The 26,415-nt window shown below is 39.7% G+C and overlaps 1 long non-coding RNA gene across 1 annotated transcript in view; it reads left to right on the forward strand.

Annotated features, from left to right (window-relative positions):
* Positions 1–9,163: 9,163 nt before the first annotated feature.
* LOC124167341 overlaps positions 9,164–26,415 on the forward strand; it is a 210,860-nt gene continuing 193,608 nt past the window's right edge. Inside the window, exon 1 of the long non-coding RNA XR_006866661.1 lies at positions 9,164–9,250. This is a non-coding gene — a long non-coding RNA (uncharacterized LOC124167341). The remainder of the gene's footprint in view (positions 9,251–26,415) is intronic.

The following is a 26,415-nucleotide window of genomic DNA, read 5'->3' on the forward strand; positions in this document are numbered from 1 at the left end:
ATCGTTCCAGTTAGTTGCTGTCTATCCTGAGAGAGAGCGCATCAACCCAGACCGGTACAGCCTGCGAGAATTTCATTTAGTTCAAGTTCCGGGCGGCAGAGCTCGACACAGGACGGGGATTCTCCATTGGCTAATTTCACAGCTCTTTTGGCGCCAATGTTTTTGAAGTTCGGTTTTCATGAGTATTGCCTAAACTTTAAGTTTTTATGCAATTATCATCATGCCTCATCATACCTTGCGATTGATCATTTTAATTTCATCAAATATTCAGAAATTCCTTTGCTGCATTTATTATTGTATCGTTTCACTTGGCCTGCGAATGTGAATGTCAGTCCTAATTCAATGAGAATTGGATTGGAATTGTTAAATCCATTTTATCATACAGATAAGTGTGCCCACGGGGTAGCAAGGGCATATTGACAGCTTACAAATATACGTTTTGGTGGCTGATATACGTTAAAATACCGAAAATAATGGTAAAAATGGACGAAGACAAGCGCCTGCTGTAAACAAAACGCATAAAGAGTATTGAGGAGTCAGAGGGAGTGAGCTGTTAATTCAGGGATTGGGTACGTTTGACTTTGAAGTATTAATTGGCGGCAGGTAAGGATTTAAATTTTACTCTTTGATTAAGAAATAAAATTAGAGTCAAGATGGTCAATTTTGTATAAGTTTAAATATGTATGCATCACATATATATTCCAGGCTGGTTAAACGCAGAGTAAAAGACTATGAAAAACACAAAAAGCACTCACACGACTACATTTTCGGCGGCACCTTGCTCGGATTTTGGAACAAAATGAACTCTGAGGAAGGGGGTAGTGCCACCGAAAATTTGGTCGTGTGTGTTTTTTTTACGGACTGCCTTTTCTCCTTCCCTGGTAAAAAGCTTTTAGTTTTGGAGTACTAGATGATCTTAATAACACTTACGTTTTCGCTCTCACCATTCATACAAGTTCAGGGGCGGTCTGGCCAGGTCGGCTGGTCAGCAATCGCCGAGGGCCCCAGGAATAGAGGGACCCCACAAATCTCTTGTCTATCGTTAAGTGTATGTGAAAGGTGCAATAAAAAAGACTCAGATTACTTGAACCATAGTTTTTTTCCATTATAAAATTCTAAGTTTTTATTAATTACTTTATTTATAGCATTCTCAGGAAACAATTTTATATGAATATTAAATAAGGGTGTCCGGAGATAAAAGAGTGCTTTCTTGAAAGGGGTGTTGAAGAGGTTTTTTTTTAGATTTCAGAGAAGCTTCAACGAACTAATTCACTAAATAGATAATAGAACTATAATACATTATTATTTATTTTACAAGCTGTGAAAATTTCAATTTTCGTTGAATTTTTTTACGAAATTGCTATTTTATAATAACTTTAATCATGTTTTTGTGATCCATTATAGCGTCAAAAGCCATTTCTGGGCATTCAATTTCCTTGAATTTTCTAGGTTAGGACCCCTGAGTCCCCCCTTAATGGGGGATCATCATGAGCCCCAGCCGAGGACCTCCAATCACACCAGACCACCCCTGCACAAGCTTGTGATTATGCTATTTTTTTTTAGTTATGACTGTCGAGAAAAAAATTTTTCCTCCAACATTTTTCTTTTAGCTACGGTTGAAATTGCTCCTTTTTGTCGCATTTATGACATCCATAGTGCACGTACGTTTTCATGTTGAACAGATAGACACCATGATTCAATTGATAGTGAAGGAACATCGTAATTCTATTACTTTTTTAATGACTACAACGCGAGTATTAGAACGGAGACCAAAGAGGGCTTACTGCAGTTTACAATGAACACATTCTTATGACAGCTAAACTAACACTAAAGGAATGGCAACATTTAATCACTATGTTCAATAGACATAAAAGTATATTAATATAGGTTGAGTATTGAAATAGTTGTTGGCGTTTATTATCTTGGACTACGCTGAATGCCGTGAAGTAGTGAAGGCTACTGCACGATAATCAGTTGTGGAAAAACCAAAAGGCCCCTGTTAAAAAGTATGTGCTCGAAAATAGGGCATCCATTCAACGGATAAGTATCTTACGTTTGAAACGCGAGTGCTACTCTTTTTTTTCGAATCAGTCTCAAAACCTCTATTTTAATCTGACTTTACCTTATCCTTGAAAAATATGTATCCATATATATTGCGGTGTATCGCCACCCCAAATATGGAGCTTACACCACAATCCACATCCCTTTGGCGCTGCCGGTGAGGGAGATACCTCATCAATATGTTTTGAGTTTGTATGACCAAATAAGGTATCCATTTCAGCACAACCTACCTATCTCAGTCCATTTCGTCTCGTTCTCTTCGATGATTCGCGGCGCCTGCCGGGATATCTCCATCTTTGCCTTACCTTATTTCTTTACATCAACCTAAAATCTTGTGCTCCGTTCCTCGCTCCAAAACTCATTGCCATTGACTCAAATAACCCTCCTTGAAATTGTATCTGATTAGATGGTCAATGGCACTAGGAGATATTTGCTACCAGAATAATCTACTTGGATTACTTAGGCGAATGTTTTCCGGTTAAATGTTTCGACCATAAGTCATTGTATAAATTATTCCAGAAATAAATTGTGTATTAATTGACTTAATCTTCATTATTTTATGAATTCAGAGGCTCCAGAGGATTAAGATTATCTGCTAACTTAGTTGCACTAACGTAGTTGCACGACCAATTTTCCTCAGTTTCTTCGCTGAAAATTCATCCTAACACGGAAAAATCATCTCAAGTAATCTTTTTTCCTTATCTATCACCCTACACTGCCTTTTCTTTACTATTCCAACGCGCCTACCGGCCCGTCAATATCGACAGGGTGGCCACGAAACTATGTCGGAGACGGAAGGGTAGGGGTAGAGGTGTTCACTGATCAGATCACTTCGGCATGAAGGAAAATTATTCACAAATTTATATGCTTTATGATAAAAATATGAATTGATGTATTGAAATTTGTACTACATAATTGTTTATTGTAATGCCATAGTTGTTTCTTTCGATCAAACCTCAAACAATTAGAACGCGATGGAAATCCTATTTGACTTCATTTGGGAGAGCCCACTCAAGCCACCACATCTTTCACTGGACCCTCGTACCTCACTGATTCGAAAATTTCACATTCTCTTATGATATTTGCCAGAGAAGTAGAATTTAAAAGAAATGCAACCGAGCAAAAAAATTATATCACATGGAAAAGGTAGGGATGCAATGGATTTTACGAAATTTGCTGCTGGTGATAGTTAAGTCAGGTTGGAAATAATTTTCCCATATGATTTTCCCGAAAATGCTTCTCTAAATGGAAATTGTCAAATATGCATTCAGCCGAGGAAAAGTTGAATGCAACAATATTGAAAATGTAAAAGTTGGTACACGGAGAAAATATTTTTCCGTAAACAATGTAGTAAATACGAAAATTGCACATGACTTGGTCGATGAAATAGATTCATAGCCTTCAATATGAGTTAACCCATCAAAAGAAATTGCCGAGGGATGAGTGAGGCCATTCAAATCGATTACAAGATGGGAATATTCAATTTTTTATATCCGTTGTTCAGCAAAAAATATTCTCTATTCATCCCTCTCCTCGAGGAATGCTCGCGATATCTCATGTGAGGTATTCTCGGTCTTTACACTCAAGCACTCCGCAAGGAAGGCAGAGGTGATCGTAGGGATGGTAAAAATCGATTCGTTAGAATTTACGGGCGTGGCGGAAGACCGCAAAGGCGAAGGCGATCGCCTTCCCTTTTACTTATTCCGATCGGGACTGCATCGCGATGGAGAGGCCGACTGTATTCACGAAGGAAATACCGTCGGCAAGGCGGAAAGGTGAGGTAAAAGAGGGTATCGGAATGGCGGTGGGGTCTCCTCGGCGGGTACCTGAACGGTGCTCTTTCTCCGTTTCGCCTCATAACATCTCCATCCGAACGATTCGCCGCAAATCACCCGGCAGATGACTCTTTTGAGGGATGCCGATTATCCCCGTGCAACCTCTCCGACGCCGTCTTTCAATTCAAATGAAACGTTCTCACTATCTCAGCGCTTTCCAAAGGTTTTGGAGGGAGCTGAGAGATGATATTCATTGAGGGTGGTTAAGAAAGGGAAGGAGGTATCAAGAATGATATTCTCCAAGAAGAAACGCCTTCTGTAGAGTAATTATTCATGGAGATACAACAATAGAAGCCCATTATACTGGGTGTTGACTTTTTATTGATGACCAAGGGATATAAAAAATTAAATATTCCCATCTTGTAATCTATTTGAATGGTCTCTTTCATCCCTCGGCAATTTCTTTTGATGGGTTCACTCATTTTGAAGGCTATACATCTACTTCATCGACTAAGTTTTATTTCCAACTCACGAATATTTCGTCAAACCACAAGCTAATTCGGTGACATATAATGCCATAAATGATTGATATTAATTGCATTTAAGAGATAGCATAGCTAATTAGGTTCCAAAATACCCCTTAATATACTTTATAGTAAGAATTACGTACAATAATAACAAATAACTCTCTTTCAATAGAGGGCACAAGATGAATGAGGATTATACCGACATACTGGGCACACTTCTTCAGAATTGTTTTCGTCAAATCCAGAATTTTAGTGAACCTTCTACCTTTTCTTAATCATGGGTGTTAGTCACCGGTGCTAAAAACTCCAAAAATCCCTTTTTTTCACCCGTAAGTACTGGAAATGGAGTGGTAGGGTTTCGCAGTAGAGAGAAGAAAATAGGTGAAATGGGAGAAGAAAATAATTAAAAATTAGTGTTTGGTTCAGAGAGAGAGAGAAAAAGAAAGTGAGGCAGAGAAGCAAAAGGGGAAGAATTGTTGTCGGAGATAATAAGCGAGTGAAGCCTTTTCTGCGCCCGACTGCTTAGAGAGAGCAAGGGAGGAAAAAGTGCTGGGGATGAAAACATCTCTCTCCCTGGGGTGAGTTATGCGTGAGGGGATATGAGGCGTGAGAGTGCTGAAGAAATGGATGTGGCCGAGGACGGGTTGAGGTCCGCTGGGAGACTGGGGGCGGTTTGAACGTGAGAGGGCCCCCGAGTCTGGCCAAATGGCCAAGATGAGAGAGTTGTACGACGCGACGTAGCCTCAGAGGAGTAGTGTTCGGAATGTATTGTGTAAAATAATGGAGAGTGAGCAAAGTGCGTGGTACTACGGGACAGTGGACACGCCTTAGGAGCTTTCACGGGTAAAATGGACGGCAAACGTCCGCATCCTCCTCGCAGACTCCTCTCATATCTAGCCTCCAGTCTTTGATGACGGTTTTTCAGTGTTTTAAGTATGCCCTTCAGTTTTTTCGTCATACCATCCAGAGACATGGTCAATGGAGAAGCTGTATCCAGGGGCGGTTCCAGGATTTTTTCTGGGGGGGGGGGGGGGCAGCTAGGGTCTGACAGCTTCATGCTTAAGATTAAAAACAAAATACGACAATTAATGTAGAAAACATTCTATTAATTTTGATATGAAAGTTATTAATATTAAATTAAATGATTAAGGATCCGTAATGCACAAAATAAAACGAACGTAATGATAACCGTATTAAAAATCTTGTGTATTTTTTAAACGTCTGCGGGGGCATGTGACCACGTTCCCACCATCTAAACCCGTCTATGGCTGTATCATGAACAAAAGTGAGGCACGAATCTTCTTGTAAGTGGGCTGAGATGGACACCATATGAGACCATATGAGCGGAGTTTTTAACAGGGATCCGTAAAGAATAAAAGTTCAAAATGAAGAAATTAATTGTGTTATGAGGAAAAGAAGACCGGGTAGAAAGACCGTATTAGGTAAAACTATCAAATGGAATTTAATATTAAACAAGTGCACAAGGAGGACTAGGAGGCAAATTTACAAACCAAATCAAGAAAGATATGAAAGAAATTGGCACTTAACGAAGTAGGGTGCTGAAATTGGCCGGCTTGAGGTGACGATGGGCTAATTGATTGACTTCCAGGTAATTGAAAGTTGACTGATCGACTGGAATGCGTGGAACTTAAAAAGTCGTGAAAATTTTTGTTCAATATTACCAGTACGAATCAGCATAATCGTCTTTCGTATCCTACGGCGAAATTGAATTGTTGCACAAATTTGACGCAATCATTAGTGAAATTAACAGTTATCCCAACCCAAGATTGTTTCTTTCGGCAGTCGCATTTTTGTATTTTATGATAAATCGCTTGTAGCGTTAGGTGCATGTTTGGATGAATTTACACGCACTCGACCACGAGGCAGCTCAGGGGATGTAGTGCTTGGATGAATATGAGCGTTGTGGTGTCAAAAATATCCGCGGTGCTGATTAAGTTGTTGCCGTGGAAGGACGAGGAGAAAGAGGGAAGACCAAGGAAACCGGAGGAATCGAGAGAGGTCGGAGGGAAGGGAGCGTTATTTAATTTTTTGCTCTCGAGCGGATCGCGTCTTGTTCTGACGGACCGCGGGCACGCTCCGAGTGAAAAGTAGAGCACACGAGAGGGAGGAAGGGGGAGGATTGTGGAAGGGGTAAAGGTTGAGATTAACGCCTGGCCCTCAGGGGGGCAGGGCGAGAACGAGAGGGGGCGGTGCGTCGGCGGGTCCAGGTCCAATTCAGAGATGGAGGCCCAAACGACGGGAAGTGGCCTCAGTCTCAGTAGCCGATGGGTACGTTTTTACCTCGCTCGCAAGCAGCAAAAAAATTCCAGTCCAGTTCCATTATCTACGAAACATAAGTATCCGTCTGGAGGTGGAGGTATTTTACGAAAGAGACTTAATTCCTCACCCATTTTATCTGTAAACTAAAAAATGGATTGACGTGAATTTTTACCGGAGCGAAAGACATTGAAAGTAACGTCTTGAACCCATTGAATTTTTTAAATCAATAATTTAGGTACCTAAATAATTAGCTATTCACTATACAAGGTAATATTCATACATTCGGTGTGCAGTTTGCCGAAGAAACGCTAGCAAAGAATTGGAATTACCGATACCTATATCCGCACCTGTAATTTAAGAAGAATCAGTGATTTTTCTCTCAAACGAAGAAATCCACATAGCATTTTGAATAAGTGGAATGATAAATCGATCATTTGTGCCATGACATTAGATGAATTACTAAAAACTTCACGCCTTGCAATATTTTTTCATGCCACACTAAGTTAAGTGAATGGATTAATAATTTTAACATTTTCCAAATATTCTCCGTAAAATAACCATGTTGTGTTCGTACAGAAATACTCGCATATCAGTCTTTTGAAGTATGTTAGAGATAAATTAATAAATGGGATGAGTACTCTTGCCTTGAACTTTCTGTTTGGAAAAAGGAGTTCGATAAAGGGGCTTCTATTAGGCTGATGTAACGGACAAACGAATCGCAGAAGATTGAGAGGGTCTTCATTATCTGGGCGAAACCAAGTCTGCTAGCACGCAAACACAATAAAAGGTTAGAAGCACAATTAAAGGCCGTGGTTAACGGTCGTCTTTACGACCGTCTTGATGGTAGGATTCTACTCGCGAAGTTAACGAATGCCGGGGCCTAGACCCCACGACGAGGGCCATTTGGAGACGAGGCTATCAATCCAATTAGGCAGACACGATGGAGTGATTCCCGAAGTTTTGATGTGTGAAATGTATCATTAGAATAGTACTGGCAAACAAAGTCGCCCCTTGCGTGAAGGTAAAACATTAGTATGGAGAATATAATTAACCGCAATTTCGCCGTGTTTGACCAAATTAGTCCCTGCCTAATCGATCTTTAATGGACATTGATTAGATTTACTGTACATATAGTCTTCGTCTTCATTGCTTTCTCGTATAGAAAGATTATTTCTACAAAAAAATCACTGATGTAATTAAATAATAACATACTTATCTCTTTGCAGTAGTGTAATGAAAATTCAGCGTGATAGCGTCCGAGATCGCCTCTCTTTAATAAGATCTAAGAGTGCCGCCACGGAAAATTCCTGTTTTGTGCTTAACTCACAGTAATCAAGTATTTCAAGCTCAACAATGTTGTTCATGCATAGCATGAGCATCTCTAATCACTCAAACATCCTTTGGATACCTTCAGTCAGGTATCCTAGCGATGAAAGAAATTTGCGAAGATATTGTGAAAGAAAAGAATTATTCCATATCAATCAGCTTATACCAAATTAATACGCCAAAGGTAAAGAACTGGATATACTCTGCCCTCAATCGCTGAAAGTGCGCGTCACACTCTCTCAACCTGTCGACGTTCATCTTTTTTCTTGACAAATTACTCATTTAAATCTTGGTGATCATAAAAATTAAACGATTCTCATGTATTTTTCATTTTCATTTGGCCTTTTAACTAGGATGCATGTCCTTTATGGCGGCAAAACGTATTTAAACAACATGTGCGAAAACAGTTGATTTTTAATTGTATAGTAGCGATCCTACATCCTTAAGAGGACGTTGACTTGAAATGGTCGTATTTGTCTTTTATTTCGTGGCGTAGAATTCATTACGTTACGCCGTCATTTAAAAAAAATTCCGGATATACAGAGTATAAATTTGTCAACATAAGTCTATATATAATGAGCAAAAAAATTAGCATCGGTGAAAATTTTTAAGGGTAAGTTCTCCTGGCTAATATTTAAAAGGTTCTATTTCATATATTCTGCATGTTGAATGTATTTTAGCAAAGGTAGCATTTTCTTTCCTTGGGCCATCTACGATTTCTATGCATAGATCTCTCTTCTTTATGATATCTAGTTGAGGCTATACAAAGCGCAAAAAGACTAGTCAAGCGGGAGTAATTCTTCCACTTAAATACTCATTTAAGAGGGTGCATCACTCCCGCAGTTTGTATTACCTACATGCTTGAACCTTAAGTGAATGTTAACATTTTCTGCAGCAAGACCGTGCTGAATTGCGAGCAAGGTGAGTCTTCTTGCATTTATAGACAAATCGAGGTTGATATATCCCCCTGATATCCGTCCGATGCCACATGTTATCCCTTTTACTGCAATTTGTGCCGTCTCTCACTGTGAGAATATCAGTAGAGCAGCTTGGCGGGTGGTGTAATCCTCCGCGGCAGTACCGGGCAAGACACCGGTCAATAGGGGCCTATGATACCTAGGGTCAAATGGGACCAGGTTATATAAAATGGTGTAGTCCCGTGAACATTGAGCATTTTAGTTTTGGTGCGGCTTTCGTCGAGTGTTCGACGCTGCAAGGGCTGCTCCCGAGAGACGGACCCACGACACCTTCTTGAAGACCACCGCTACATCCGCAGCCAAGGTAATAGGACGCGCAGTCGATTTCTTAAGTATTGCGATCAATTGAGCGGCGCCATTTTCGCTGCAGTTCGGGATTGGAGCTTCGGTATTGTCTAGTACCAGCAGGGAATTTGAGCAAAATAAATTTTTTACAACAGTCAAAAAATATTCTTTGACGGATGGGCAAATTTACGAGAGAAATTAAATTGAAGTTCTGGAGGAGGATTTATTATCTAGAATGAGCTGTACATTTCATGAGGTATTTAACATTATAGATATTCCATATACATTGCCCTTTAATGATTTAGTTATAATAATATTGCGGGAGATGGGAGTGTTGTTCAAATGTTCCCTCTGCTGGTACCGTAGAAAATACCAAAGCACCCATTCCCGAACTGCGAGGAAAGGGGCGCCGCTCAATTGTTTGCAATGCTTTTGAAATCGACTATACTTAAATTTTCTATCTTCCCTTATCTCTCGAGTCTGATTGCTTTCCTTAAGCCGGTTACAATTGGGGTGGAATTCATCAACGAACGTTCTGTTTTGTTGATAAATTATGTTTGTTTTTTCAATCGGACTCTTTTCTACCTTTTAAAACGCCAACGTACACACCGGACCTCTACGCACGATTCAGATTTTATTCACCACCGATTTCCTTATGAAATTTTCCGCGGATTTATGTGAATGGAGATTCCTGCTTTCCAGGACTCCACGTCTATCCATATTTCTTCCGGGCGTCAGTTTCGCCGGCGTTGCATCCGACTTCCTCAGGCCACTGAAGTGGAAGGAGCTTCGACTTCGTTAACTCGAAGAACTCGACTGCAACGCTGGCCAAAATTTCGTCCAGAAGAAATATGGGCAGACGCGGAATAAATCCTGCATGAGTTACATCTTCACTACCCATGTTTTTGGCAAGAAGTGGCAATCGCGCCGACAAGTCGCATCTCGAAGCCATGCCATCACTTTATTGCCGGAATCGTTTTAATGCTTTCTCTTCCCTTTGGTATAATTATCCAATATTTTCCCTAAGCATCAATGTGAATTCTGGAAGGTGTGCAAATTTCTTGGGGAAAAAGTGGGATTTGTTGATTACCAGTAGTGTCTGGATGCAATCTGCTTAATACCATAATACATTCTTGATTTAAAAAATAATTAGGTACCGTAACGAATACCCGCACATGATTTTCGAATAGAAGCCGCCTCCCCCCCCCCCCCCCCGGCCCTAAAACTCCCGATTTTTAAAAAGTTGTAATAAAAGCTGCAACGAGGGATTATTTTTTACCAGATATAAGAATACGACGACTTTTTTCACATAACTCAATTTTCCGAATAGGTGCCGGAACGGCGTTTCGACGCGTTCACGCCAAAATTTGGCACAGTCATAAAGGCCGTTTTACACGGTACACGGAATTTCGCAATCTGACGTACGTGCGAAGGCGCAATCTAAATTGCGTCGTGTAAAGCGGTGAATTGCTAGAGCACATGCGAGAATGCGTGGATGCGAGACGGCAAAATAGCCCCTGTTCTAATGTCGTTCATGCATTCGCGCAATTTCACACCATTTTAGAAATTAATGCAGCTCTAACCTACACAATTCCGTGCCCCGTGTAGAACGGCCTTAATGATCGTTTGACACTCTATATCTTCACTATCCGGGCCTAGATAGGAAGTAACCCTGGTCTTTGGAGATGAAGGAAACGAAGACAATGAAGGAGGCTGTGGACGTCCTCCAACGCCTATTTCAACCTCTGCCGTTGGTATTCCCCAGGGAGTAAAAAGAGTCGACGGCAGGCAAACACGGAGGGAGGGAAGGAAGGGAGCCAGTTGTGTTCTTTTTGGAACGAAGGGGGGTGGGGGGCGGCATGGAAGAAAGGTAGTACACGCGCATTAATAAGCAAACTTCCATGCGTGTGTATGTGTGTACATAGTTTTACGTAGTTACGTTTTTCTCCCCCTTCATTTCGTTCTCGAGAGCATCAACCTCAAGGGGTTATCTTTTTAATTCCTTTTTTATCCGCCGCGAGGCGTAGCGATAGCCCTCTCGCGCTCCCCGCCCCTCGCCACCACAGGTTCCTTGCTTGCTCTGAGGCGCGCTTGCTCCCTTTGGATACGTCATCGTGGTCTTTTTTCTTGTTACTCCTCTCATGCCTCTTTCCCTTCTGTCTCACGCACTCTTCACCTGCGCTCACTTTTCCTCTTCTACCAGTCGATACAGGAAGGAGAAGAGATTATGGCTCGAATAAAAAAATCTAGTAATACTAAATTCTTAGTTTTGTATGCAATGGCATCCCTAACAACCTTGGTGGTCTAACACAGTTGATTAAAAAATACTTTAATGGTGGAATAGGAATCTAGACACTATCAAGCTCCTTGATTCCGACTCTTAAATTCTCGCTTAACCCTAGAACGACGGACTGGGTCCAATGGACCCGGCTGGTAGTTTTGAAAGTTTATAATTGTGTCAAAAATGCACGACATTGATTTTGACTCCGTGACTTTTCCTATATGTATGTCCTCTATAAAATAGCAAGAAATCACGAGAATGGGCTCATTAAATGTTTTAGTATACTACAAAATTACATATTGGTCGGACTGGGTCCATTGGACCCAGTCGATCATTTTCAATGCTATGGGTAATTTATTTAACTCTCAGAATATTCAACTTCTATCCCAATAGCCGGAGTCAAAATCTCGGAGTTAGCAAGGATTTCTTCCTCGAAAAGATACCTGCTGATCAAAATCAGTAGTAATAATAAAATTCAAAATCACATTTACATTACCTTACAAAATATAATGAACCATGATCTGGCCTAGATTGAAGTTTGGAAACTGTTTTCCTGGCATTTCAATTACTAAAGTAACAATTTGCTGACCTTTTGCCTCATGTAACCATGTTTAGCAGTTATAATTGAAATGCTGAATTTAATTTAAAACAGAGGCAATAGAATCATAATTTTAAACGTAAAAATATCGGCTTCGAAATGGAGGATGTCGGTATGAACTTAGGTGTGGCCATGATTTTCAGGGGCGAGCATCATAGCCGACACCAGGTTTCTCTGCAACTTCCCTTAATTCGCCAAATGCACACCAGCACCCTTCAGTTCCCCATCACCCTCACGTGTGCAAACTGCCCCTACTTCCCACTCCGCTCCCCAAATAACGAACGACCAAACAATGGGATGGGAGTCAATTAACGAGCAAACGGACTGCGAGAGAGGAAATGAGATTGGGACACTCCACTTCCTCAAAAATGCTCTAAAAAGAAAGTCAAAAGGGGCAAGAGATGGGGAGAGGGAAGGGTGTTCGTATGGTGTGGTAGGGGGAACAAAACTAAAACAGGGGGTGGAGGCTGACTGCTCTCAACTGGGCCCTGTTTATCGTGTAATTACGCGCGCGGAAAGGTTATCCGAAACATTTCTTTCCGGACGTCCGGCGAACGTGTGCATGTGAGCTCCCGCGCGCGGGAGATTTTGGCGGTAAAAAGGGTGAGGAAGGGTGGGTGTGGAGGTTGCAGGAGGCTACCGCACCTTCAGAGCGGAGCAGTTGAAAAAAAAAACAACGCAAGGGAGAGGGAGAAAAGGACCCCATAAGCACACAAAAATACACACACGCGCGCGTTAGCGTTCATGCTCGCGTCGCCAGGAGAAAGATAGAGCAGGCGTGGAGGAGTGAAGCGTAGGGTGGATTTCCGAAACGAGGGAAAAGATGAAGTTTTCCGTAATTAGAAATTTTCGGAGGCGGAGGAGGAGGAGGTGGCGGTGGACGTGGTGGGGTGGATTTGGAAGGGTGGGAGAGAGAAATCCCTGCATATGAATGTGAAAACGGAAAAGGTCGGATATATGAAAGAGGAGGCTGTCTGCGCGCCGCCGGAACTCTTGCATGAGAAGAGGAATGTTCATTTATATTGGATTGTTTTTGAGTTGCGGGACGGCGAAGCGGGAGGGCGAGGGTGGGGAAACTGTGGGTTGGGGAGACGGGGAGGAGGGTGCTTTGAGTGGAAAGGGGGATGTGAAGGGTGGGGAGATTCATGGATTATTGAAAAGGCTTTCACAAGCATGCGTGTCGGGACGTATAATGCCATTCCGCGGAGATAATTAATATTGCCACAGATCTAATTTCAATTCCGTTCCTCTCTTGGTTGGAGTTGTATGCTAATGTGTTGCTTACCATTCAAAAGTCATGGGGGCAAAGCTAGAGTAATGTGTTAGACATTTCTCTACGTCATGGAGTCCTCTTCGTTGTTTTAATCAGGCCGTGAATATGCTGGCACTTGAAATTAGACGCATTCACGTTGAGCGATATTTTAAAGTATTTTTTTTTCGTTTGAGAATTTCAGAATTGTGATGGGGCATCAGTTGCATTTGGCCTCCCGCTCATTTTTATATCGGCATCGGAATAATGTTGTATCCAAAATCAAGTCGTAATTTTGGAAGGGAATAATATGATGATTACCAGCCGGATTTCATTGTATGCTGTCATCATCACATCTGCAGCGAGTATCTGTTGTTCATTAATTCCTGTCATGTATACTTTCTGCTTTTTCTGGATGGGCAACTTTATAAAATTTTGCAGTTGCATTTCGGTAATATTTTTTAACTTTATCCAATTTTCGAACAGCCTTATGAAGTTTAGCAAGAGTGTGTAAATGTATCCAAGCGCCATTTAAAAGTTGTGTCAATTTATCTGCATTCCGAGTTATGTGCCCACTCTAAAGCAGAATTAGATGATGGAAAATGATAAATTCATATTTAAAAGGACCCTCCTAATTAGCAGTAGGAATAATATTAATTTATGAATAATATCACATAAAATCATTATTGATGCCAGAGAAAAGTACGGAATATGCATTTTGAGAGTAGCTAAAATTCTTATAAATATACAATTGGAGAGGTGCAGCACTTCTTATCAACAATTAGGAACATTAAGGATTATAAAATGTATCAATGGTAGTTCGAACTGAAATTTTTGTGCTCATAAATTCCGCATTCATTTGTCTTTGAATACCTATTGCAATAGAATACTTAGCTACTGCACCAAGATAGCACTTGCTTTTACATGCAGGAAGAAACGTGCTTTTTGCGGTATAAACCAGTTTAACCTGTAAAAGTAGAATAAAAAAAAAAAAGTGTTCACGTCCATGGAAATAATGTCCAAATTATATTCTTCCGAATAAATTCTTCTAATTTTCGAAAGGAACAACAACCGTGATTTAGTCAACGATTTCTTAATTTGTCTTCCACACCAGTAAATAATTTACCAAAATAGTTTAAATTGATAGCCAGCTGGTGTACTATGTATCTTTAGGTCCCTCATGGTGATATTATGAGCCGTCTTTTATTCCACCGTAGAAGAGTGTTTTTCTTTCAAGTGATGGTTATAGCATAGTTGCATTGTAATTCAAAATAAGCTGTCAAGCGAATAGTGTTGGTAATGCATACTCATTTTGGAAAGCAGAACCATCTCCCACCGTGGCAAACAATTGACTTTTAATATCGTACAATGCTCAAGATTTGACCACCCACGAACAAAATCAAATTATATTGGCTTCAAATGCACTCCAACGTGAATGCAACACGGAAAAAAGGAATGGGACTATCTTGAATCACGTAGATTTTCAGGGGCTTAAACGATGAAGTAAAATAGTTACCATAATTGAAATATTTGTGGCGACAACCGTGTTCACCTCGGCGTAACCACCTCGACTTATGGGTCAAGTAGAAGCTACCCTTTCAACATAGGATGGTTGGGGAATTGGTCTCCTAAAATCCTACGGTTGGTGACGAGGACGACGGGGATGGGATTTTGTAAGGCAGTGGTTGAAATACATTTTCAACGTTAACTAAATTAAGACTTGTAGCTTCAGCTGCAAATGAATAGTTCAATATAACTAGCGAGGCTACGTCGTTCGTAAGAATTAATTCGAATCCCTGAAAATGTCCATATTTGAGAATACAGTTTTGAAGTGAAGAAAAGAAAGAAAATTTTTCAGTAAACGTCTTCAGTAAAGAAAACATTCAGAGAGAAGGATTGAGAAAAACCATAGAATCAACGAGGCGGATTAAAATCACTGAAAAGGGCAACGTCACCTATGCACGAGCACTATGCACTAGTATCTACATCTTCGGAGGAACTTAAATTACCGTATGGTCTAGAGAAATAAATGACAAATTCTGCAAAACACACCTCAGACACAATAAGTCACTCAGTCAAGATATAGGAAACTCCAGGGGTCTGAGGTATTGTCGAAACATTATGCTAAAGTTTCTTGCCATTGGCTAATATTACGAGACAATTGATCATTTCTCTACGTAGTGCCAGTCCAAATTTATTTACGCTGCTTTAATGGGTTATGAACTATCACGCGCTATTCTCAAATTATTTGCTCCAAAGTAACGGCAAGTAAAGTGATGCATGATCTTAGGTTTTCCCGGCGTATCAGCTGCAGAAAAGTTTCTCGGGTTTTCCACCGGTTGATGTCTTCCATGTCTCCCGACGTTTCGAGCAGCGACTTGCTGATCATCCTCAGGGGATCTTCAGAATGATCTGGATCAGATATGGAAGACATCAACCGGTTGAAAACCCGAGAAACTTTTCTGCAGCAAGTAAAGTGGTTGTGAACGAGGACTTAGCCCATTCTCAGTCGCTAAAGAAACCTGAGAGAGGTTTCCCACATCGACATGTTTGCCATCGACAGATCACTGGACCGGCCAACGGCACCGCTCTCGAACTTTGAAATATCGTCGGCTGACCGCCTGAACCCGCGGCATGAAACAACCATTCCTTCCCTCTCCACGATCGTTTAATTAAATAGACCGTCTTTATCGATTCGATCCGCCGTCGGAAAAAAAAGCTCAAGAAGATGCCGGTCGACCTTTTTTGCCTATCTTTACACCACCACAGCTCTATTCCCTCGAGCATACCATGGAATGGCTATGCTATAGGAGTGGGGGGGAGGAGGAGGTTTAAAATCCTCCCTCTCCTCTCCCTATTCACGGCGTGAGCCATGCTTTATTTTCGCGCCAAGACGGCGCTCTGATAAAGCGATTCCATCTAGCCGATCATCCGTCGTTACCCCCACGTGTACCTATATACACGTCCCATCGAATTTTTTCATTCCGGAATAACTCCCCCACCGCTAGCACCGTCCCATCGTCTACTAGGGGTGGCTGCGACGTTATAACAAGGCCCATGCTTCTCTCTTCGAGGCACTAGCATGCTTCCCGTGATTACAAAGGGAGAAATGGGCCTTTGCCCATCATAAATAAGTTCGCATCGCGGGGTTTCTCAACGCTGTTCGTCGAATGCACTTGAGGATTTTCAACTCGTCCCACGCGCCGCTATGAGGGAGACTCCCGGTTGTAGAGAGGAAAAAATGGCGCATCGCCGCGCGTAGGTACTCCTCCGTTCGCGCGATGATTAATCTAACTCCTCCGTCTTAATTCGCCTTCGTGGATTAAAAAGATCTCCCATTTTGTAATGCAACGTGTGGCGGCGTGGAGGTCATAAGATGGAGGTAGGGATGGCGGGAAAGTCGCGGTTTGGTTGAAGTAGGGGGAAAGAGGTTGGTGAGGGGAAAGAAATGATTTATTATATTCGTTACTTGTCCGCCAGAGGCCCTCAGCGTCCGTTATCTCTTCCTCCGTCCGAGACGGATTGGGTTGGGACGGAGATGGCGCACCCCGCGAATACACTATTCGTCGCCCACTTTATTAAATCCGTGGCCGATTGCACATGCGTGACGCGGTAACGAATGGCTGTCATTCGTTATACTGCTCCCCGGTCCCGTCTCCCGTCCGTATCCCTGGTGCTTTTTGTCAGGGACCACAAGGATTCAATATATCAAGCGGAGCGAACAATGACAAAGTCTCGGGTTCTTTACAGTCATCCTACCCTCGCGTGTATTTTTTTTTCCTGCCGACTGGCACGAGCTGAGAGGCTCCTTCACCAGTTTACATTTCAATTTCGGGTATTATTTTTCGGGTCTCTTCCACTCCTTAGGATTCCCGGCTGAAAGAGCCGATGCAGCGCAAAGAGTTTGGACAATGGGGAAGGAAAAAAATCCAGCTCTTGCTCACTCTCACCGAAATCCAGTGCACCCGATGGGTTCTTCTTGTAACCACGTGACAGATTCACGTCCGAATCTCGTTTCGACGAAACAAAAGTATTTTGTAGAATATTCCTCTTCAGCCATCTTCGATGACTTTGTCAGCCGTATATGAATTTTACGTCCTGCCGAGGCTGTCGTGACATCTGAGTAGTCTCACTTCACGTTGGGACGATCTTTTCTACTAGCATTGTCATCGGAAAATAAGTTTTTGCCATTTATCAAATCGATGACATTTTTTCGTTCCTATGTTGAAGGAAATACACCTTCCTTCCACAGTGAGGAGCTTGTCTCCATCAAAAGAGATTTACTGCCGGCATTATTTATATCGTTTTTTTTCATAAAATTCTATCTACATATGAAATTGTTTTTGGTCCTGGCCGTGTTTCTCTAACTCTTTGTTATGGATTCAGTGGTAAGGATAGCTAAACTTAACCCTTTAAAACCCAATATGCTTTTCCGTGGATTTTATTTAAAAATTTGTAGTTATGTTGCGTGAATATTACCATTAGAATATGTTAGCGCAATTTTTTTCAAACTTCCCTCTCACATGTAGATTTTTTCAAGATGTTGCTTCAGAGCAACACTGGGCCGTTAGGGAACTTTTAAAGATTTATCCGCTTTAAATGAGTATCTAGACGTATATCCTTCACGTTTACATTATATGACTAAGTATTTAGAATTTACCAAAAGACTCACCAAATTGTAAAGTTGGATTTCCTAAATCACCAGATCGTTCCTTGGAGACCCGTTGTTGCTCTGAAGCAGCCCAAATTTCGAATCAAATGGAACGATAACAGACACCTTATCACCAGTCTGTATCTTTTGTGATAGTGAAATTCAAGCGCATATTTTAATTATATATTGCATAAAACAAGACTGAACGATAGTCTATGTCAAAAAAGCTTTCTAATTACATGTATGTCAGGGAAATTTTATATCGTTCTCCATACCTTATTTCATTCTTTCTTATTAAATCGAGATTTGCACCAAGCATCACCTTGTGACATAAATGTTTACTCCAAAGACACAGCTTTCAAGCAAAATTAAAGCTTCCTTAATAACATGCATTCACTATGAATTTCAGGTCTTGAAATCTCTATTGCTGATAAGCAACATTGGGCGCGTAAATAATAGACTATATTTTGAATACAGTTATCATCACGTTTAGATTTTCATATTAATAACTTTAATATTAAAATAAAGAGAATGTTTCGTTCAGTAGTTATTGTATGTTGTTTTCAATCCCAAATACGAGAAGACTGTGTACCTGTCAGACCCTTGTGCCCCCTCCAGAAAAATATCCTCGATCCGCCCTCGGTCATGTCCTCTCCCTTTGCTCCGTAGAATTATAAAAGAGTAGGTATACATGTATTCCATGTGCAAGCGTCAGAAAAAATCTTTCAAAATCAGGTCTGTTTGAGATTTTCGTTTGGAATGTGTCATTCTGTTTACGATCCAGTGACTCTAAAACCTCTTCTCCGCAATAGGTTATTTCTTCTATGAAATGAGAGCATAGATGTAATGTATTTTTCTTTTGATAGGATTTTGCTTGGAATGCCATGCTAATATTATGAATAAATTTGAGTATTAATTTCGCATTATCACTAAAAAAATCTCTGAATTTATTTGTGCGGCTATCACTTTCAAGTACTTTCGAAATCAGTCTCACGTCTTGGTCAATGGTTCAAATCTATTTATCTCGTCTTTTAAAGAACTGATTGATATTTTTTCGGGTCAGTTAAGCAATCGAATAATTTTGGAAGTCTCCGTGAAGGTACAAACTCGGTCTACTGCGAGCGGGTCTATTTTATGTCCTTATTACGAAGTCAGCCAGGTCACATTTCTTACACTAAAGCGTCGGGCTGATTTTAAGCGGCCTCAATTCTATGGCTCCACTGTCCGAATAAAACGTGCTATTACAATAAATAACGATTCCGTGCGATTAAATTTGAAAGTGAATCGCCCCGCCTGGTTTCAAACCGGATCTTTTGATTTAAGACGCCACTTTGCTACAAAGTTCAAGCCCAGTAGCCACCCTAAATTTTGATGAAAGTGTTCGAAGAAAAGCGGGTAACAAATATATTCGCAATGCCTAACAAGAAGGCTTGCGTTCACATTTAAAAATGATTCCTCCTCGGAATGAAGCCGGATGCATATTTTTCCGTCGACGTTGGTCAAAGGTAACCTTTTACAGTTTGTCTGTAGTGATCACTTTTCATAAAAAGTGGACTCTTTCATGATTTCATTGATTCTTCTGGTTCACTTTGTCTATTTATCAATTTTATTACATCTACTTTTTGTAATTTAACATTTTCTTTATAAACTCCATCGCCATTTATTTCAACTATCGAATCATGACCTTAAAATGAATTCAAATTCTTCGTCATAGTAAATATTGCCCAAAGGTAATTCGATACCTCCACTGCATAAACGCTCAAAAATCGCCCACCGAATCAAATCCGCTCATTTAGTACTATACGGACTATCTAGATGAGCGGTGGGCGATTGTTGAGCGTTTATGCAATGGAGGTATCGAATTATCTTTGGGTAATATTTACTATGACGAAGAACACCCTATTTCCTAGAACACCCTATACAGTGTGTCCCATTAAGTTTTTTTTTAAGCAAATACCACCTTTTTACTTGAATGCTTATGGTGAACCCTCTATCTTCATGGAATTGAGGTTCTTGTGTAGTGCAGAAATTTCCACTGAAAACTTTTCTACATAAATTCCATTCAAATGCGAGCACAGGATTCACTTTTGCTCGGAAGAAGTTAATGAACTTCTTAAATATCCGTAAAATGAAATTTCATTACAGGTTTCAATTGATGACCTTACAACGCATCGAAATTCTTCGTAATTAAAACCTTTTTCTTTGATATTACTTAACCTAAATTCTTGTTTCAATACGTTAAGGTGTAAATATTTTTCTACTGTAAAATTCTAGCACGTTATATAAGATACTATGGACAAACTTGTCGTTGCACATGACGCAACCTATTTCATGAATTATCACTAGGGATTTAAAACGAGATATTCTCTATTTATTGAATACTTATTGAATATTTATTGAATATTTATTCCACCTCATCTTATTTTTTACCTAGTTTTCATTGCATTCGCACTCCATCTTCCCCAGCTTCATTGGCGAGAAAATCTATGAATCTTACCAGTGTTAAGATAACGTAATTTATTATTTCTAAGGAAATATGGTCAGCATCAATCAAATTATTTTTCATACCTCTAAGGTAGAGATGCTTCACTTTCCTTGCCTCTGCTGTCGCCAAAATTTAGACGATGCTTCAGGAAGCGACTTTAACAGACACCGCTGTGATTTTAATTTACGTTGGAATAAACTTACTTCCTTCACTCTTCCCAAATGCTCAGATAGTTACATTCTCGCACCATATTTTCCCCCAAACATATGGCAAAAGAGAGGTCAATAGACACGAAAATGCGACCTCTCACCAAGAGTTCCCACGCTCTCACCTCCGAGAAAGTGACCATATGTCCTCTTCTTGGAAACAATCTGGTCTCGTTTCTTTGCGTGAATGCATCATTTGGGTCACCGCCCACAACTTTGCCATTGCCACGTGTAGGCCATGAGCACTAGAAAACCCTCCTTTTTAGGCGAGAACTATCCATTGGCTTCTAGGAACTCAACTGGCTGAAATATTTCCTAAATTGTGCGATTCATTTTTCTGTCACTCGAAAAGGATGCATGAAAAAATCATATTGTGTTAAAAAAAAGGTTATCGAGTGGTGAAAAACGTGTTTAGTTTTCACATCACTGAAATTTCCTAAATTGTGCGATTCATTTTTCTGTCACTCGAAAAGGTATGCATGAAGAAATCATATTGTGTTGAAAAAGGTTAGTGGATGTTGAAAAACGCGTTTAGTTTTCGCATCACTGAGAGTACGATCATATATAAAAATGATTTTTCTGCCTTACGTGGACGGTGCTGCCATTTTTTTTATGAATGGATAATGCTCCAACTAAATTTCGAGGAACGTTCGAAAATACGGCAGTTTAGCTTCTTAACCGTGAGTTAAAAATCAAAAATTTTGAAACACTGACTTATGGCTATTAAATCCAAAAACTTTTCTTTGTGATGGCAAATCCGCTCAAACATGTTAGACTTTGGTGATCATAATATCTTGTGAATTGCTTCTCCTCTTGTCTGCTAATTGTTACATGTGATTAAAAACGAATAGTACCAACGAAGAAGAGCTCAAGAGAAAACGAAAATAACTCTTTTGATTACAATTTGAAGATGAGTCAGTTCTGAAATATGCATGTGGGTATGCAGTGAAATGTGTTAATCTTTCGAGATTATTCTTTGTATTACCGAGTGTGTTTTTCTCAATGAGTGATATTTTACTTAAACCCAAAGATTTCTTTTATTTAACCGTAATTTCGTAAGAAACATATATTTTACTACCTACTACAGCTACTCTAATTATGGAATATTATTCTTTTAGGAAGTTTCGTAATTTTGAACAATGCGCCTTAATTTAATACACCTATTTTTGGTCAATCAATAAATAGTGATGGGAAAATCTCAAGTTAAGATCACTTTTGAGGCAAAAAGGATAATTAAGGGCAAACACCCATGAAAACGATGTTATTACTTGATATTGGTTAGGGCACCGAGAGCTGTTTTGGGAAAGCGAGGTTTGGGCTTGAATGATAAGGGCGTTTTACAGCACTATATGTAATAATGTGAAAAAATGAGATATAGCCAATGTATTTAATAGAGTAAAAAGTAGGCAAAAAAACGACTATAATTAGATTAGGATGAGAGGAGGAAAGCGTAAAATATTTGCAAGGAGAAAAAGGCTGAGACAAAATGAATCATGATAATTAAGAAAGGTAACTTGAGCGTTGGGATATGGTAATGCATTTTACTTTGAAAATAAGACGATAGTGGGTGGACCAAGAAAGACAAGAGTGTAAATGTAGCATTAGTTGAAAAAAGCTATGAGAGGAACCTTCACTTCTTTTTCTCCTCAAAAGCTGAGGTGCTAGTTAAAATAGTTGCAAGGTTGGTACGATTGTTTTTGGAAATGTCTCACGTTCCAGTGGCCTGGTACTTTCTTCGCGAATTTTTCTCCTTTTTATTCACTTCATCCAGACAGGCCCTCCACGCAGCCGTTATGATGGCTGAAGTCTCAATGATCTTGCGCTTGGCTGGTCATCAGGTTTCTCTGGGGCCAACTGACCAAAGTTATTCATCTTCCAAGTCCTCGGACTCAGGAGTAACTTGATGCTGCCGCCTTGTGATGGGGATGCGCGAAGACCTGGACTAAGCCATATAGGGGAGTTTGGCTGAGGATTTAATGTCGACTGCAATAAATTCCTAGAAATTGTCGAGAATGTCTCTCTCACGGACTTCTAAATTTAAATAGGTGCAAAATATGATGTAATGAAAGAGTGAAAAACAAAATAAATAAAAAAGATTTTTTCCTTTTGAGAAACAATATCCTGAGTCCAAGTCACTTCGTTTGACCAGTCATATTTTTTCAACGTTCTTTTGAAGTATATGTGACTGAATGGAAATGTAATAGTATTTTCGTGAATAACTCCTCGGGAAATGAAAACTGTTTCCTACAGTTTATTGATTGCAGTTGAGTTATTACGAAAAAGTAATAAATAGGGAAATCTAAACTTGCTAGTTAATTTTACGTATTCTCGTATTAGTTCTGTTTAAAGTTACTCTTTACCCCTCCATGGATTGTAGAGATCAAATATAAACATCCTTTCCATAATAAATATACAAAAAAAAGCTTTGCACATCGATATAAGAAGACTTATGATATATATCTGATAGAAATACTCATTTTACTCATAGAATAAAATTTCCCAATAAAACATCTCCATTCAGTGGAGGATGTTTTCATTTTTTCATCAGAAAAAGTCATTCAACATGCATACTATACGGAATTTAGGTTTAAGACCTGCTGGCTCTAGTATACGAGCCTGTAGAAACCTAAATATATGCATGGCAAAGTTATGGAAAAAGAAAAATACCCACAGGTTAAATTAAAATGATTTTGATTGCTATTCAGTAATCATATCCATTTTCATGTCAAGACAGCTGTTCAGGTTGGACATAATTTATAATATCTAATCTGAGAAAATACACGGTGGTTCATTTCTTGCGTATGTCGTCCAACTATCCCGTTGTATATGTTGTGGATGGTGACGCGTCTGGGAGTTACGATAAGTTCGAACCTAACGCGGAGAACACATGTTCTAGTGCTATAAAAAACCCACTTCCGACCACTGACTGACTGATTTATGCAATTTTTTGCGGTGAATGAGACGAGATACGAAAATAAGTGATATAATCGACCCCCGATTAGGGAGCGAGAGATATTTGTGGTAGAGCCCCAGGGAAGCTAAGATTCGTCAAGCGTATAGCACTCTGAATATGCATCGAGCATATGGGATCGCGCAGCAATACGTAATCCGTGAACTTAATAAAATATTAAGGAAAGCGCGCGATTCGTCAAAAACTGCTACGCGTGTATGGAGAGCGTCACAAAGATGTTTAGCGGGAGCAGCAAGAGGCTCGAAGACTACGCGCCAGTCTTCGATTGCTTTGGAGTAAGAAAAGATAGTTTGTGAGTAAGAATAGGTATCTTTCAGAGAACATCATAGTAGAACACGACAATATTTCTAGGTTCTACAGAAGTGAAAATTTTAAAGAGACATTTTGCCGAAGGGATAGGTATAGGAATTTTTTTTCCCGAGCAATAAAGGACTCTAATAGATGCTAAGCGGTAATTCGTAAGCGTATTTCCCTTTTATCTGTCAACTACTGGTGTCCTAAAACCCTCCACTTTGTATCTATTGAGCGGGTTGTGGGGTAGTGTGTAGATGTCGATGTTGTGTTTTATTTGCTCAAGTAAAAATGTATGATAGTTACATACAATAACGAATATCAGCAACATCGATTTCTTCTCTATCTTGATCTCTTTTTTTCAGACAAATCCATTGGTATAAGTGCGATCCAAAAAATAATTTGTTTTTAGCATTAAATCATTCCGGCTGATGGAGTCGCACGTGTTCTCTCGTCGCGATATCGAGGCGCCATTATGTTTTATTCGAGCGTCTCCCGTTTTTAAAGTGAAAACTTGGACAGGGTTGGATTTGAGAGGTCTTCGGAAGAGATTCTTAGATCACTTACGTCGTTTCCATAGAGTGATTTAGAAAAATATCAAAATCGTGGAGGTTGTGGGTCCATATGAAAGTGAAGATATTAGTTTCGCTTTCCGGTTTCCTAGTTTAGGATACATCGAGGGTAACGGGATTTTTAATCGCTCTGGCTGGTAGGCTTATATCCTTATCGAAGCGAACCATTATTCGAAAAAGCTGTTGAAAATAGATTCCTTATCGACCTCCGTGTTCTATAGGTTGGTTCCCAAGTCCCTCTCAACTTTTTTATGCCATAACCTCTTCGGGTACCGCAGAGATCATAGTTTGAGGAGGATATTAAAATGGACCAATAAGAGAACAACTGCAAGAGTTAGCAGGAAATAGACTATGCAATGAGGACTAAAACTGTGACCCGGCGTCTTCAGAATGATTACATGGAGATTCAGCAAACAATCCTAGAGAAATTTTTGTCATGAACGCAGTAACTGACCCAGTGACCCAACGGAACCCGGAAAATGAAGAAATTCCTCCTTAATTATTGTTTAGACGATATGCTGGATACAAATAATTTCCTGTGTTGTTGATATTTTTTTTAGGTATGAATCTTCTGATTGAAAAATAGAGGAGAGGGCAACTTAGCATTTTTATGGACAAATTATGCAGTGAAAACGGTTTAAAAGCTTTAGTACTGCTCTACTGATTAAGTATTCCGCTGAGTTTTTCATACAATGACCATTGATGCTTTAAAATATCGGTAGAAACGCCAGCCAAATTGATTTGGGGCCAAATGTCCTTAACATTTCTAAGTGATTGTGTGCGATTAAAACGAGTACTACGCCTCGAATAAAGACCGGTCGAGCGGGAGAATTGCGTCTAGCTAAATGCAGCTACACGCTACCTATTATTGGCGAAAAAAAGTAAACAGCTGAACTTAAAGCATTAACCCTTAAAGGACCAAGCTTTTTCCGGTTACACCGTGGCCCAAGGGAGGGTCAAAAAATGTCCACTCATATTTTTTCGTTTTAACTAACCATGAAACAGAATAAATCTTCAACAATTGTGTTTTTACATTGTTAAAACATTTTAAAAGTTGTTTATCCAGCTGAAAGTCATAAAATCGCATTAAAAATATTGAAATTTTCTAATCTTTTTAAACTGATGATAAACGAAATTATGATAAAACTTCTTGACAGAGGTTCCGGATTTCCTGCTCGTATTTAAAAATAAAGTTTCTAAATCACCGATAACTGTGCATCTAAAATAACAATAAGGCATAGTATTTCAAATTTAAGTCAATTTTCAGTAACTGTACTCCAGGACAACAATTTTATAATTATTTAAAATAAACCTAAAATTTTCCACTCCGTTTTCAGTTACCTAATTTAAAAGTGCATGGTAAATCATAATACGTCTCCTAATTAAAAAAATTATGTTCTATGTTGTTCGTAGTATTTATTTATCAATAACCATTTCATTCCGATAAAGTTATAAAATTATTAACATTAGCAATCACTAATGAATTATCAACTCGAATCTTCTGATAAGGCAACATTATTGCCTGTATTGTATACGTTAGTTTTTATGCCATGTTTACCGCAAATATAACTGTTACATATAGTACATCGAATCATAGTTTTTTATAATTTGTTTGGTTTTTCTCTTTTTGATGTGAGTGCGTTGCTGCACGCGTGGAAACTTCCTGTGCCAATTACTTTGACAGCAACATATGACGGCTGTATTTTTCTATCCGCGACCTCTTCCATCATCAATAAAATGTGGTTCTGTAAACCTATTGTCTTCTCCAACTAATACTGTATTGTGGCCGCACAGGTTCAAGGCCCAACAAATATGCCTAAATGATGTATCCTTTTAATTTTTTTGATATTTTACTGAGGAAAATGGGTATAAAAAGAGAG

This window comes from Ischnura elegans, chromosome 1 (genome assembly GCF_921293095.1).
Source record: "Ischnura elegans chromosome 1, ioIscEleg1.1, whole genome shotgun sequence".
Lineage (NCBI taxonomy): Eukaryota > Metazoa > Arthropoda > Insecta > Odonata > Coenagrionidae > Ischnura > Ischnura elegans.